The 13946-nt window shown below is 52.0% G+C and overlaps 1 long non-coding RNA gene across 1 annotated transcript; it reads left to right on the top strand.

The window, feature by feature from the left end:
• Nucleotides 1-11565: 11565 nt before the first annotated feature.
• Nucleotides 11566-12800, top strand: LOC123582107. Its single transcript, XR_006704204.1, has 2 exons — nucleotides 11566-11934; nucleotides 12489-12800. It is a non-coding gene; the product is annotated as an uncharacterized LOC123582107 (long non-coding RNA).
• The last annotated feature ends 1146 nt before the right edge of the window (nucleotides 12801-13946 follow it).

The raw sequence follows: 13946 nt of genomic DNA, 5'->3' as shown, positions 1-13946 counted from the left end.
ACCCCCAGGCCGCACAACTTTACTGGAAGGAAGCAGGCTGAGAAAACTGGTTGCAAACATGTGCTTTCTTTAAAAAAAGGGGGGGGGTGGTGGTGGATGTTCAGAGGGCAGAATAAAGAGGTCAGAGGACAGAGCTCAAAGCAGTGGAGGGTTATTTCTAGGACATAAGACCTAATCTGGGGCACCTGGGGGGGCCAGTCGGTTAAGCATTGGACTCTTGGTTTTCAGCTCAGGTCATGATCCTGTGGTTCTCGGGATCGAGCCCTGCATCGGGCTCTGCGCTGACGGCGTGGAGACTTCTTGGGATTCTCTTTCTCTGCCCCTCCCACACTCGGTATGCTCTCTTTTTCAAGATAAATGAATAAACTTAAAAAAAAAAAGACCTAATCAAAGAATTTCTTGGCTGGGTTTCACAGTTGCTATGACCAGTGACTCCTTCGTGTTCCTCACTGGCCCCTGTCTGAGCAGGAGGGTCGGGAGAAGTTACCCCACGTCAAGTCTACACTGTGGTGTGTGTGGCAGGGGTGAGCTAGCCAACCTGGATCTACAGACCAAGAGAAACTGTGTTTGAGGAATGGCCCTAGAGGAGCCTCGTCCTCACCTAGACTTGATTTCGATGGCATGACTGTGAAATTTAAGATGATCAAACATAGAAGATTATATTACTCCATTTTATAATATTAAACCAACCTTGCATTCCTGAGATAAACTCCAATTGGCTGTTATTTGATATAAATATTTATACATTTGATGAATTGACTTTGCTAAGATTTTATTCCGTATTTTTGCATCTTTGTTCATGAATGAGACTTGCCTATACATTTTTTTTTTATACTGCCCTTGTTTGCTTTGGTAGCAATAGGCTAACACATACATACACACACACGCACGCACACACACAAATACACACACATCTAGTTGGGGAGTAGTCCTTCTTTTTATATTCTCTGGGAGGTTCGGTGTAAGATTGGAATTATCTGTTCTTTTGACATTTGGTAGATATTGCTTGAAAATGTATTATTTTGAAAAAAATATACAATGTCTTTAATGGTTATAGGTTTTAAACTTTCTTCTTAATTTAGTTTCCCAGTTTGTATTTCTTTAGGGACCTATATCCTGTCTTTTCAAATGAATCTACAGAAAATATTAATAACAGAGACGCCTGGGTGGCTCAGTCAGTTGAGCATCCGACTCTTGATTTCAGCTCAGGTCATGATCTCACTGTTCGTGGGATGGAGCCCCGCATCAGGCTCTGTGCTGACAGCATGGAGTCTGCTTGGGATTCTCTCCCTCCCTCCCTCCCTCTCTGCCCTTCCCCTGCTTGCACACATTCTCTCTAGAAAGAAATGAACTTTAAAAAACACTTTAAAAAATCGTTCCTAACGACCTCTTAGACAGGATTGTTAATAACTGTAGCATCTCAGATTACCTTCTCTGCTTTTTCCTAATATTGTTTTTTTCTGCCCTTTCTCTACGTCTACCTCTGGCTCACTCCACCAGTCACGGAGGAAGAGCTTGATGGAGTCTCAGAAGCAGACTTGAGGAGTTTAGTGTGCAAGATGCTCACTAAGACATGTCTTTGGGAACAAGACCTATGGAAGGCAGGGGAACATGGCAGGAAGGCAGGAGAGGTTGAGCGTCAGCGCAGCCCCGGAGAGGGCCTTAGCCAGCCTCCCGGGGATCTCTGGGCCTAGACCTGCCCTTCACCTGCTCTGAGTTAAGTAAAGACAGCCAAGTCTTTACACCCTCCCCTCAGATCAGTCATTGTCTATGGGAAGTCCCCAAGAAAGGGACTGCTCTCTATAGCTGAGACGGTCCCTAAAGGGGCCCACAGCTGAAGTCTTGTCAACTAACAGCCCTCCTGGCAGCTGAGGCAACAACCCTGTTGAAGGGGAATCTGGGCAGTACATCCACAGTCCATCATGGCAGCGGCAGAGTGGGTGAGTCACATCTTTATTTTCCTTGGTCTTCTTTCAGTCTAGCTAACTCATGCCACATAACTGGCAAGGAAGAAAATATCCACGGCTGTTACGGTCATTGTAACTGGTCCTGAGGCCATAGTTGAGTTTTGAATTGTGATAAAATACGCATAACACAAAATTTACCATCTTAGCCATTTTGAAGTGTATAGTTCAGCAGTGTTAGGTATATTTACATTATTGTACAACCCACCCCCGGAAGTTTTTCATTTGTAAAACTGATACTCTATATGCACTAAACAATCACCTCCCCCAGCCTGGCACCTACCATTCTGCTTTGTGGTGCTCTGAATCTGACTCCTCTAGGGACCTCACAGAAGTGGAATCAGACGATGTTCATCTTTTTTGTGACTGGCTTATTTTACTCAGCATAATGTCCTCAAGGTTCATCCATGTTGTGGCATGTGACAGAATTTTCCTTCTTTTCAAAGCTGAATATATTCTCCTGTGTGTATATACCACTGTGAGCTTATTCATTCACCTCTCAATGGACACCTGGACTGCTTTGACCTTCTGGCTACCATGAATAATACTGTTCTGGACATGGGGGTGCAAATATCTCTTTGAGACTCTTTGGATATACACCCAGAAGTGGAGCTGCTGGATCATATGCTAATTCTAGCTTTAATTTTTTGAGAATTACCATACAGTTTTCCACAGTGGCACATTTCCACCAACACCAACAGTGCACAAGTGTTCCAATTTTGCACATCCTCACACCACTTGTGATTTTCTGTTTCCTTTTTCGTAATAACCATTCTAGTGGGATCATATCTCATTGTGGTTTTGACTTGTATTTCCCTAATGATGAGTGATGTTGAGCATCTTTTCACGTGCTCATTGGCTATTTGTATCTCTTCTTTGGAGAAATGTCTGTTCAAACTCTTTGCCCATTTTGAAATCAGGTGGGTTATTTTGTTGTTAAGTTTTAGGAGTTCTCTATATATTCTGGATATTAATGTCTAATCATTAATGTCTTATATGATTTGCAAATATTCTTTTCCATTCTGTAGGTTGCCTTTTGATATTTATACTTTTTTTTTTTTTAAAGAAAGAGTGAGAGCGGTAGAGGAAGAGAGAGAGAATCCCAAGCAGGCTCTACACCCAGTGTAAAGCCCAACATGGGGCTCAATTCCATGATTCCATGGAGATCACCACCCAAGCCGAAATCAAGAGTCAGATGTTCAACCAACCAAGCCACCCAGGGGCCCTGATATATATATACATTCGATATACAAATAGTGATATACAAAACATTTTTTGAAAATGTCTTTTCATATGCATACAAAATATTAACACTTTCATGAAGTCCAGTTGTCCAGTTTTTCTTTTGTTGCCCTTGCCTTTGGCATCACATCCAAATCATTGCCAAATCTAAAGTTGTAAAGGTTTTGACCTATGAAAACACAGGTGTGGGTCCATTCTATTCCATGGTCTATGTTTGTCTTTATGCCACTACCACACTATTTTGGCTACCAAAGCCTTGTAATGGTTTGGAAATCAGGAAGTGTGTCTTCCAGATCTGTTGTCCTTTTTCAACATTGGTTTGTCTATTTGGGATCCCTTGAGATTCCATGCATATTTTAGGATGGGTTTTTCTCTTTCCACAGAAAATGCCATTGAGATTTTGATAGAAATTGCCTTCACTTTGTAGATTGCTTTGGGTGGTGTAGACACCTTTATAGCCTTCAATCTTCCAGTTCGTGACCATGGGACCTTCTTCCATTATCTGTGTGTCTTCTTTCAGCAATGTTTTGTAGTCTTCATTGTACAAGTCATCCACCTCCTTGGTGAGGTTTATTCCTAGTATTTTATTCTTTCTGATGCTATTGCAAATTGTGTTCTTAGTTTCCTTTTGGATAGTTGGCCATTGTTAGTGTATAGAAATGCAATCAATTTTTGTGTGTTGATTTTTGTATCCTGTAGCTTTCCGAACATATTATCTCTAACAGTTTTTTTTTAATGAAATCTTTAAGGTTTTCTGCACTTAATATATCCATGTATACGTCTGTCATCTGAGAACAAAGATAATTTTATTTCTTCCTTTCCAATTAGAATGCCTTTTTTTTCTTGCCCAATTGCTCTAGCAAGAACTTCCAGTTATGAATAGAAGTGGCGAAAGCATGCATCGTTGCCTTCTTCCTGATCTTAGAGGAAAAGCTTTCAGTCTCTCATCACTGAGTATGATGTTCCCTGTGGGCTGTTCCCATAACACTTCTATTGTATTTAGCTTCCTGTATTTCTGGTTGGTTGAGTGCTTTTATCATGGGAGGACATTGAATTTTGTCCAGTAATTATTTTTGCATCAAATGAGATGATCACGCAGGGTTTTTTTTTTCCCCTTCATTCTGGTAACATGGTGTATTACACTGATGGCCTTTTTATGAGGAACTTCTCTTGAATCCAGGAATAAATCCCACTTGGTCACAGTTTACAAACCCTTAAAGTGTTGTTGAATTCTGTTTGCTGGTATTTTGTTGAGGGCATAATCGATATTTCCCCCGGTTTTAGTGGGACATAACTGACATGGAACCCGGTGTAAATGTAAATTGTACAATGTGATGGCTTGACACATGTGTATACTACAAAATGGTCAAGTTAGTACGCATCCTTCACCTCACCTAATTACCATTTTTGCTGTTGTTGTGATGGGAGCATTTAAGACCTACTCTCTTAGCGACTTTCAGGCATGATTTTTCTAAATTTCTTCTTCCATTACCTATTCCCTGTTTTATTTCCCCTTAGCTGGGACCTTGGCTGGTTGGAGGTTTTCATCTAGTAGTAGGACCCAAACATACCCAAAGGATCTGAATTCTCAGCAGTTTCCTGCCAGTTTTGGGTTGACATTGTTTTCTGACAACCTTTCACAACTGGAATGGAAGTACCAAGAGGTGCCTCCAAGAAACCACTTAGTTCCTGGGAATAGTAGCTAGAGGAGCCAGTTCCTGGACCACCCTTTGACTCGCAAACTCCCGTATTCTGGCTTTGGGAAAAACAGCACCCCATGTAAGTAACCGTATTATGACTATAATTGAGATAACGTCACAACCTGTGAGATGGAGTCCCATCTTTTCGGAGTGTGCTAAAAGGAGTCCTCAGGAGGTCATTCACCCTACCAGGTCACCGCTTCCGGATGAGTGCATCAAAGACCAGTGGGCTTCATGTGCCTAGCCCACTGCTTCACCTTTTTTTTTTTTTGCTGTAAAAGTACTCTCTACATCAAAGAAACGATCCGTGGGCTACAATAAAGGTCCACAAGGCGTACTGTAAGTCTGTGGGGGGCAGTGCTTCCAGGGCGTTACAGGCAGTGAAAGCAGATCCACATCCAGAAGAAATGTCTGTTCCAGTGCAAACTGCTGCTCCTTCCACGATGGAAGAGATCTAATGTAATCGATCCTCCACCCAAGTGACTGGCCGTCCCCCCAGGAAATATCAGGGGCTCACCATTAGTCTCTGCTCTTGGGGGTTAAATTCTCAACTGGGATGGTGTCCATGTCAGACTCGGTGAGGCGAAGTCCATGGGTTGGACTTTGATGTTGAGCCCACGCCTGGCCCCCATCCCTGCCTCCTTGGCCACTCTGTGCGTGGGCTCACTGAACAAGCACGTGGCTGGCTGGCTAAGGAGACTGGCTGCTGGGCACAGAATGGACTGTCTCGTCCAACCGATTCCTGAGAGCCTCGTCTGCGGTAGATGCCTTTTGACGGGTACTCACAACGCGGCAAAGTGTCTGCACAGCTCATGCCTCCCCAGAGCGGTCCATCCTCTTATGCCTTTCCCAGACCACCTCATTTCCGGTCTTGCAGTGTGGTTTTCTCAAGGCTCTGGTGATCAAGCCAAGCCATTAATAACTGCCCATGAGTCAATATAGAGCCATACTATTTCTGGCTTTCAGAACAGGCACCGTGCTTGAAGCAATGGGGGCTTCTCCTTCCTCTCTGTCCTTTCGGGCCACCCCTAAGTGGGACTGTAGGGCTTGAGCCGTCCCTTCCGCGCCATTTGTAAACCAGGATCGAGGTTTTTCCTTCTCAGTCAATTAGTCATAGAGACCTCCCTGTGAGGTCATAAGTTTGGACTGTGGGTGAGGAGACAACGCAGCGGGAGGAGGTGGGAGACACAGCCCGTCAGCACGTTTGACAGACTTTTCAGTTTTAGCGTTTTGTTCTTTTTTAATGTTTATTTATATGTATTTATTTTGAGAGAGAGCATGCATGTGAGAGTGTGGGAGGGGCAGAGAGAGAGGGAGAGAGAGAGACTCCCAAGCAGGCTCTGCACTGTCACTGCAGAACCAACCCCGTGCAGGACTCCATCCCACAAACCATGAGGTCGTGACCGGAGCGGAAACCAAGAGTCGGACACTCAACCGACTGAGCCACCCAGACGCTCCCAGACTCTTAGATACACGGTACACTGAAAGCAGTTTTACCAAATGTCTTGCTGTAAGAGCTCAGGGCTCCCCAGCCTCCCAGCCTGCATATATGCCTATTTTCTTGTTTCGAGAGAGAAAAGCAGCCCCTGACCCGGGGTGGGGGGGTGTGTGGGGAGGGTGCCGGCCTGACCCTGGTGGCGAGACCACGGCGTTCTCCTGCTGAACACAAATGGTCTCAGAGGAACTGACGTCAGCCAGACAAGACCATTCTGTGACCGTGATGGATCAAAACCAACAAGAACAATCTGCGATCACGGCTGAATCCAGGCGGAAATATGAACGATTTCGAAACCACAAAGTGGCCAAACCCTCTCCCTCTCGTGGTTACTGTGAGTGACGGCTGCTTTTTCACCTGTTACAGCTGACCCTTCAACAGCATGATGTTTAGGGGCACTGACACCCCACGGTGCAGTTGAAAATCTGTACATGACTTCTGACTCCCCCAAACCCAGCAACTCAGCTGCTGCTAGCCTGCTGTTTACTGGAAGCCTTACTGATGACGTCAACAAGGCACATTCGGTATGTTGTATGCAGTATTGTATTCTTACAATAACGGAAGCCAGAGGAAAGAAAATGTTATTAAGAAAATCATAAGGAAGAGAAAATACATTGGTAGCGATGGGCTGCAGTTACTACAAATATCCACATACAGGGGCTCCTGGGTGGCTCGGTCGGTTAAGCATCAGACTTCAGCTCAAGGTCATGATCTCGCAGTTGACGAGTTTGGGCCCCGAAATGGGCTCTGTGCTGACAGCTCAGAGCCTGGAACCTGCTTCGGATTCTGTCTCGCTCTCTCTCTCTCTCTCTCTCTGCCCCTCCCCTGCTCACACTTTGTCTCTCTTTCAAAAATACACAAGCATTAAAAAAAGGAAAATATCCACGTATAAGCGGACCCTTAGAGTTCAAACCTATCTTTTTCAGCCTTCCTTCCTTCTAGATAAGATGTATTATGATATTCAGTCATGCAATGTCCCCCACTTCCTGACAGTGTCCATTCTAAAGCAAAGTCTGCTTTCTTGAACTTTACTAAAATTACCTCCTCCAAGCCTGACTCCAAGCGCTTTCTAGCACCTTCCCACTGAGACACCCCATGGGTGCCCATGGTATGTGCTCCCCTCACTTGCCCAACAGCAGGTGCGTTCCTGTGGTCTTGAGCTAGTGGACCCTGATACCACCCGTGCCTCGTACGTGGCATTAAGGCCGCGTCATTTCCAGCAGCAAATCCTGTGACAGGCAGGGTACGGGTTCTGGGTAATCTAAGCAGGGGGTGATTTAGCAGACGTAATCAGGTGCTTACAAAACTTCTGCAAGAGTTCGAGGAACGGGCTTTGAGCGGCTTGGGGGCGGGGAAGTGTTGGACCCCTGAACCTGGCCCTGGAGTCAGGAGTTTAGAGAACAGTCCGAGTGACCATCCTGGGCTCTGGCCCCCAAACAGAGCGGCTGCTGCTGCCGCCCCGGCATCTAGGTAGCTGAGAGGAGACACTGGATGGAACCTGCTTGGAAAGTCTCCACGTCTTCGTGGCCTTCCCTTCAGCAAAGAGTGAGCAGTGGGGACACGGCCGCCACCCCTTTCCCCCTTCCGATCCGCAGGGAGGGGGCGCACGGTGGGCAGAACCACACTCCCACCCAGGTCTGAGATGCAGGGGGCAGGGCACAGGCAGTTGTTAGCAGCTCCCTGAAGGTGGCCCTGAGTGGCTGCCTGCCCACTTCTGGAACTTTCTCTTTCCTTCTTTTTCTTCTTCCTCTCCTTCTTCTTCTTCTAACAAAACACATTTTTTAACCTGACTCCACTGGGTCTGAACTTGTGACATGCTCTAGCTTGCTCCTCCCCTTGACTTTGGGAGGGGTGAAACCCTGGCTGCTTCCTTTCCCTTCGGGTTCCTCTCTAACTCTGACTCTTTCCAGCCCTGGGGAGCCTCCCCAGCCAGGGCCCACCAGGAGGTGGCTGTCTTGAGCGAGCCCGGTGGGGTGCAGGCCCCTCTTGTCCTCCCTGGGGGCCCACTGAATAAGTCTGTCCCCTGTCCTCCCCCATGACCCTGTGGGGTCCAAGTCTGAGGCTCCCACCGGGGTCCTAAGGCCCGAGACCAGCCATCAGCTGGGACAGACATTGGCTCCTGGGGCTACTGGAGCCAACCTGTGGGAGTCCGGGGCCCGGGGTGGGGCTGGGGTGAGCACTGTGGGGGCCACTAGTCAGGGGTGGCTTCAGGGGAAATGGGGCCAGATAGTCTGCAGGGAACGAAGGCCCCTGAGCTGTGTGAGGGCGTCTTAAGGAGGGAAGGAATTGGGTGCTGAGGAAGCCCTCATGGTGTCCTCCTGCCAATATCTATCCTGTAGGGTGTGAGCCCCTGGGCCTCCCAGATGGGCTCTGACGCCTTCTCAGAACCTCAACCCAGGAGGTCAAGGGCTTCTGGAAGGAGACCCCTGAGCCTGTCACACTAGCCCCTTGTGAAGTTCGTGTCAGCCATGGAGTTAGGCCTAGTCCCATCCGGGGAGGAGGGGGTGGGGAGGTGCAGCCCGCAGGCCAGGCCAGGAGAAATGGCTTCTTTGGAAATGGGATGCATTTTCCTGGATGTCGGTCTGCTGCTTAGAGAGGTCTGGATCTGGAACACAAGGCAGTCACAGACCCCCACGCAGGGCAGGGCCAGAGCCAGGAGGAGCCCAGGACACAGGTCCCCTCCTGGTGTCTGTGCTTGGGCAGGGGTGGGGACAGCTCTGGGACAGACTCCCCAGGGAAGCAGGGAGGCAGGGAAGGAGTCTCCTCTCCGCTACACCTAAAGACAGTGAACTTCGCTGCCTCCAGGGTGATTTGGAGGGAGGGTTGTGTCCCCACCCCCTTCTGACAGGGGAGGTCCCCATCAGGGTGTAAGGTGACACCACTGGTGGAGGGGAGGGAGCTTTGGGGGGGGGGCGCGCACACAGCATGGGAGGAGGGAGGTGAGTCTTCCTGTTTCCAAGGCTTCCAACCCCTGGGAGGGATGGGACAGTGGCTCCCGGCTGAAAGCTTTCAGCTGGGAGCTGAGGTTTTTGGTTTTGTTTTTCTGTTTTAGGAGGTGGGAGGGTGACGCCATCAGCTTATTTAAATGCGACATAAAATATTAACAGAGTTTCCTTGACAAACTTGTTTAGCTGTTACAGACCAAAACACTGGTGTGGGGTTGGTTTTATTTGGAAGCTCGCACTTTCTACAGCCGGTGCAGGAAGGACAAATCAACACAAACCAAAACTTTTTATTTTTTATTATTGTTATTTTTTATTATTTTTTTACGTTTATTTATTTTATTTTATTTTATTTTTTAATTTTTTTATTCAACGTTTATTTATTTTTTGGGACAGAGAGAGACAGAGCATGAACGGGGGAGGGGCAGAGAGAGAGGGAGACACAGAATCGGAAACAGGCTCCAGGCTCTGAGCCATCAGCCCAGAGCCCGACGCGGGGCTCGAACTCACAGACCGCGAGATCGTGACCTGGCTGATGTCGGACGCTTAACCGACTGCGCCACCCAGGCGCCCCATGTTTATTTTATTTTTGAGAGAGAGAGAGACAGAGCATGAGCCGGGGAGGGGCAGAGAGAGAAGGAGACACAGAATCTGAAGCAGGCTTCCGGCCCTGAGCTGTCAGCACAGAGCCCGACGGGGGGCTCAAACTCACAAACCGCGAGATCATGACCTGAGTCGAAGTCAGACGCTTAACTGACTGAGCGAGTCAGGCAGCCCAAGTGTCTGACTCTTGATTTTAGCTCAGGTCATGATCTCACAGTTGGTGGGTTTGAGTCCTGCATTGGGCTCTGCACGGACAGCGTGGAGCTGGTTGAAATTCTCTCTCTCTGTTCCTCACCTGCTTGCTCCCCCCACCCTCTCAAAATAAATAAATAACCTTAATAAAATAAAGTGGATGCATATGGGTTGAAGCAAACAATGGCAATTCATTCGCAATGAAAATAGTAACTGCCCTTATCCATGTCGGACAAGGTCACTAGGACACCGATGTGGAAGGCTGAGAGAGGCAGCTGACACACGGACCTGCAGACAGACAGACAGACTCCCCACTGGGCCTGCACTGCTCAGGCGTCCCTAGATCCTTCTCTGCTCCTCGGACTGACCCCAGGGACCAGGGGAGCCTGTTTGGCTCTGCCACAACGAGCCCTGCTTGGGCAGGATTCGCTCATCACCAAGGTCAGGGACAACTAGAACTGACCTGGATTTCGGTCTGTCCTGCTGGCCCACAGCTGCTGGCCACGCAGGGGGTGAGGCCGCTGGAGAAGGTCCCCCCCCATGACAAGCTGCCCCACGGACATCAGGCACAGGACCACACCTGGACACTGCCCACACGTGTCCCCCATGGCCATCTCCCTGACTTCTGCCTCTATGACAAGAGGCCAGGAGAAGGGCTGTCCCTCCAGGGAGCCCCCTGGCACCAGGGGTGTTTCCTGTGGCATTTCTTCCTGATGCTGGGCTCTCCGTCCAGGGTCACAGCCTGGGAGCCGGGCATTGGTGACAAGGTCAGGTGGAGAAGCGGTCACCCTTGCTTCCTACTGGGAGCATCTCAAGGGGTCCAACACCCAGTGTTTGACCACATGTGCGCTTCTGGAACGACCAGTGGAGGAGAAGCAAAGAGGCCGCCGGATCTGCCCCAGGGCTCGTCTCCGCACACCCGCTGTGCGAAACGTCTCATTCGGTTTGGTTCGTGGCCGCGGTGGCCCCTCCGCCAGCTGCTCACCGAGGGGCAGGGGGCCTTCGCCGTGGAGCCCGTGGGCCCTGCTTCGAAAGGGGGGGGAGCCTGCGAGGAGCGCCCCCTCGGGGCCAGGCCGCCCACGGGGCACTCGGCCCTCCGGTAGCTCCCGGACGTGCAGGCTGGAGTGGGGAGGGGACCAGAGTCGCGGCCCCCTCCCCGCCCCCGGGCACCGTGCTCCCCAGGCCGACCCTCCGCCTCCCGGCTCCTCCTGCGCCGCCACGCTTCCCGCGCCCCAGCCGCGCAGGGCTGAGGACCCCGGGACGGATCGGCCTCGCCAGGCCCGGGGACGCAAGGCGGGGCGCAGCCGGGGCGGAGGCGGCCCCGGGTCTCCGGATCAGCGCCCCCGTCGTCCGGCCCGGTGGCGCGTGTCCCCGCCCGGCCCCGGAAGGGTGGCGCCGCCACGTCCCCCGCGGGTCCCGCCCCCGTCCCGGCGCGGCGGCCAGAGGTGGCGCGGCCGGCGGGTCGCTGAGCGTGCCCCTGCGCCCCCGAGGCCCCGGGTCCCCATGTCCCGGGTCCCCCGTGTTCCCGCATCCCCGCTGGGGCATCTCGGGACCGGCCTCGATGGCCTCGGGGCAGAGCACCGCCAGCCCAGAGGCTTCCTGATCCGGGACCGCGAGCAGGGCGCCGGCCCAGGTCCCCCCTGCGCTGTCGCAGCTGCCCAAGCTCGCCAGGACGGCTGCGCGCAGGACCTTCTCCAGAACCGGGTCCTTACCTGTGTCCTGGCTTGTGTCGGTCACGCACGCTCAGCGTCCCCACTGCGCCCAAGGCCTTCACGGAAAGATTTCACGCAGAACACGTGGGGATCTGAAAGGAGGTGCCTGTGAAGCCTATGGAGGGGGTCCCGGGGCCCCCCAACCTGACTTGTTACGGAGGCGGGGCTGAGGACCACGATCACGATCACGTGTCCCCACGTTCCCCCAGAAGGGGACACCACTGTTCCCTCACATGCGCGGTGCCATGGGCTTTGTCTGGAGGTTTGGGAATCTCAGATTGTAGGCACTTGTAGTTGGGCTGCCGACCCCTTGAGTTGTGCCTGGAGCTCAACCTCCTCTACAGCGTAAATTCCGACCCGGAGACTTGACTTTCTGCGTTTGTACCCAGACGTTTGACCTGAGCCCAGCCCGGGCGAGGGGGTTGCGTGGTATTTCCGCACAGGAAAATTGAGGGCAAACGGTTTCCATTTTCTGTTCCGAATATTTGTCCCTGTGGGAATTATTCCAGCGCGTCTCCCCGTTTCCTCGCGACGCTGCCCTTGCCTCCTGGCTCTTTCCAGGGAAGCCCATTCCCAGGGGACACAGAGTCAGGTGGGGGCAGTTTCTGCAACACGCCCTTTGGCTTTGTCTTCTCCAGGGGAGCATTTCTCTGGAAGGAAACCCTTCGCCGCTGTGATGCCGCCCAGGCGTGGAAACCAAATGAAACCATATAAAGAGCAGATCGGCCTACTGTCGGGTGACGGGAGAGAATTCCTGGGAAAAACTTCTAATGCACTGAAAGTCTTGCTGACTTTGGGTTGGGGTTTTCTTGGGCCTGTTTTGCCCGCGGAAAGCCCTTCCCCACAGGTCACTACTCACAGCGACTCGGGTGGCTGTCGCTCAAGGGCGGTCGTTGGAAAACGCTTCCGGTGCATAACCGAAACAACTCAACAGGGGAGAGTTGAACGTTCATCGCCACGTCACTTTGTTAAAGGCACATGCGAGTAACGGTTGTCAACGTGTGGCCGGTTCTGTCCTCATAGGACGGTCGCCCCCCTCCTAACGTGGAAACAAACTCAATCCCCACAGGTAAGCACATCAGGAACCTTGTTACTGACGCCCTGCGAGACCTCAGTCCCCAGCACAGGCGGGGGCTGGCCCTGGCCTTCAGGCCCTTCCCTCTCTCTTCACACGACAGGGGACCAAGAGTCCCTCCCTGCCCCCCCGATGAGCCCCGAACCTCCCATTTTCAGGGACCTCCCTGGACAGTGTCACCGCCACCCTGAGGCAGATCCCATCCCCCTTACTGGAGAGAAAGTCTTAATCACTTGTAGGGGCACAGGCTGAGCTGACCATAGTTCTCCTGGTGGGCAGTGGGGCCTCGGTGGGGAATCTCCTTCTGGAAGCCTCGGTCCGCCCCGACAGCAGAGCCCAGCCTGTGTCTGCGGTGGGCAGGGCACAGCACAGGGCTAGGTCCCCAGGCACAGATGACAAACAGTCCTGGCCCCATCCGTGCCCGGGCCTCGGCCGAGGACACAGCTGGACTCTGAGCCGCACGGGGGGCCTCAGGCAGGACCCCTCCGTGCCCCAGTGTGCCATTGGGCAGGTTAAACATGGGTCCCTCCCTGCCTGCAGGCTGTGGGGCCAGAGCACGGGTACTGGGGAGTCTGCGGTCCTGGGGCCACGGTCAGAAAGGGTCCCTGCCCAGGCACCCCCTCCAGCTTGACCACCAGGCCCCGGTCCAGAATGGCTCAGGCCTAGGGACACAGGCCCTGCAGGGTCCTCTGCCCTTCTCTGCAGCCACGGGGGCCGGGGCCCTGGACACAGGACCAGGTCTCTCTGTCTCCACCTGCTGGGCTGATACGGCCTCCGCCTTGCCTCCCCGTCGGCCTGAGATCTTGGGGCAAGTCTCCTGTGAGCCAGCTCTTTGTCCCCAGGTGAGCACAGACCAGGCAGAGCTGGCTGGTGCTGGGGAGAGCCTCCCTCCCTGGCCTCTGCCCAAACCCCACCCCACCCCCACCCAGGGCCCCTCAGGCAGTCCCCGGCTTCCCCCACCTTCCAAGGGAGGCCCTTCTGTCTGTGGCACACAAGTGAGGGGGTGTCTTCAAGAAATGTC

The sequence above is a fragment of the Leopardus geoffroyi genome, chromosome B3 (genome assembly GCF_018350155.1).
Source record: "Leopardus geoffroyi isolate Oge1 chromosome B3, O.geoffroyi_Oge1_pat1.0, whole genome shotgun sequence".
Taxonomy (NCBI): Eukaryota; Metazoa; Chordata; class Mammalia; order Carnivora; family Felidae; genus Leopardus; species Leopardus geoffroyi.
This window is presented reverse-complemented; position numbering and strand designations above follow the sequence as displayed.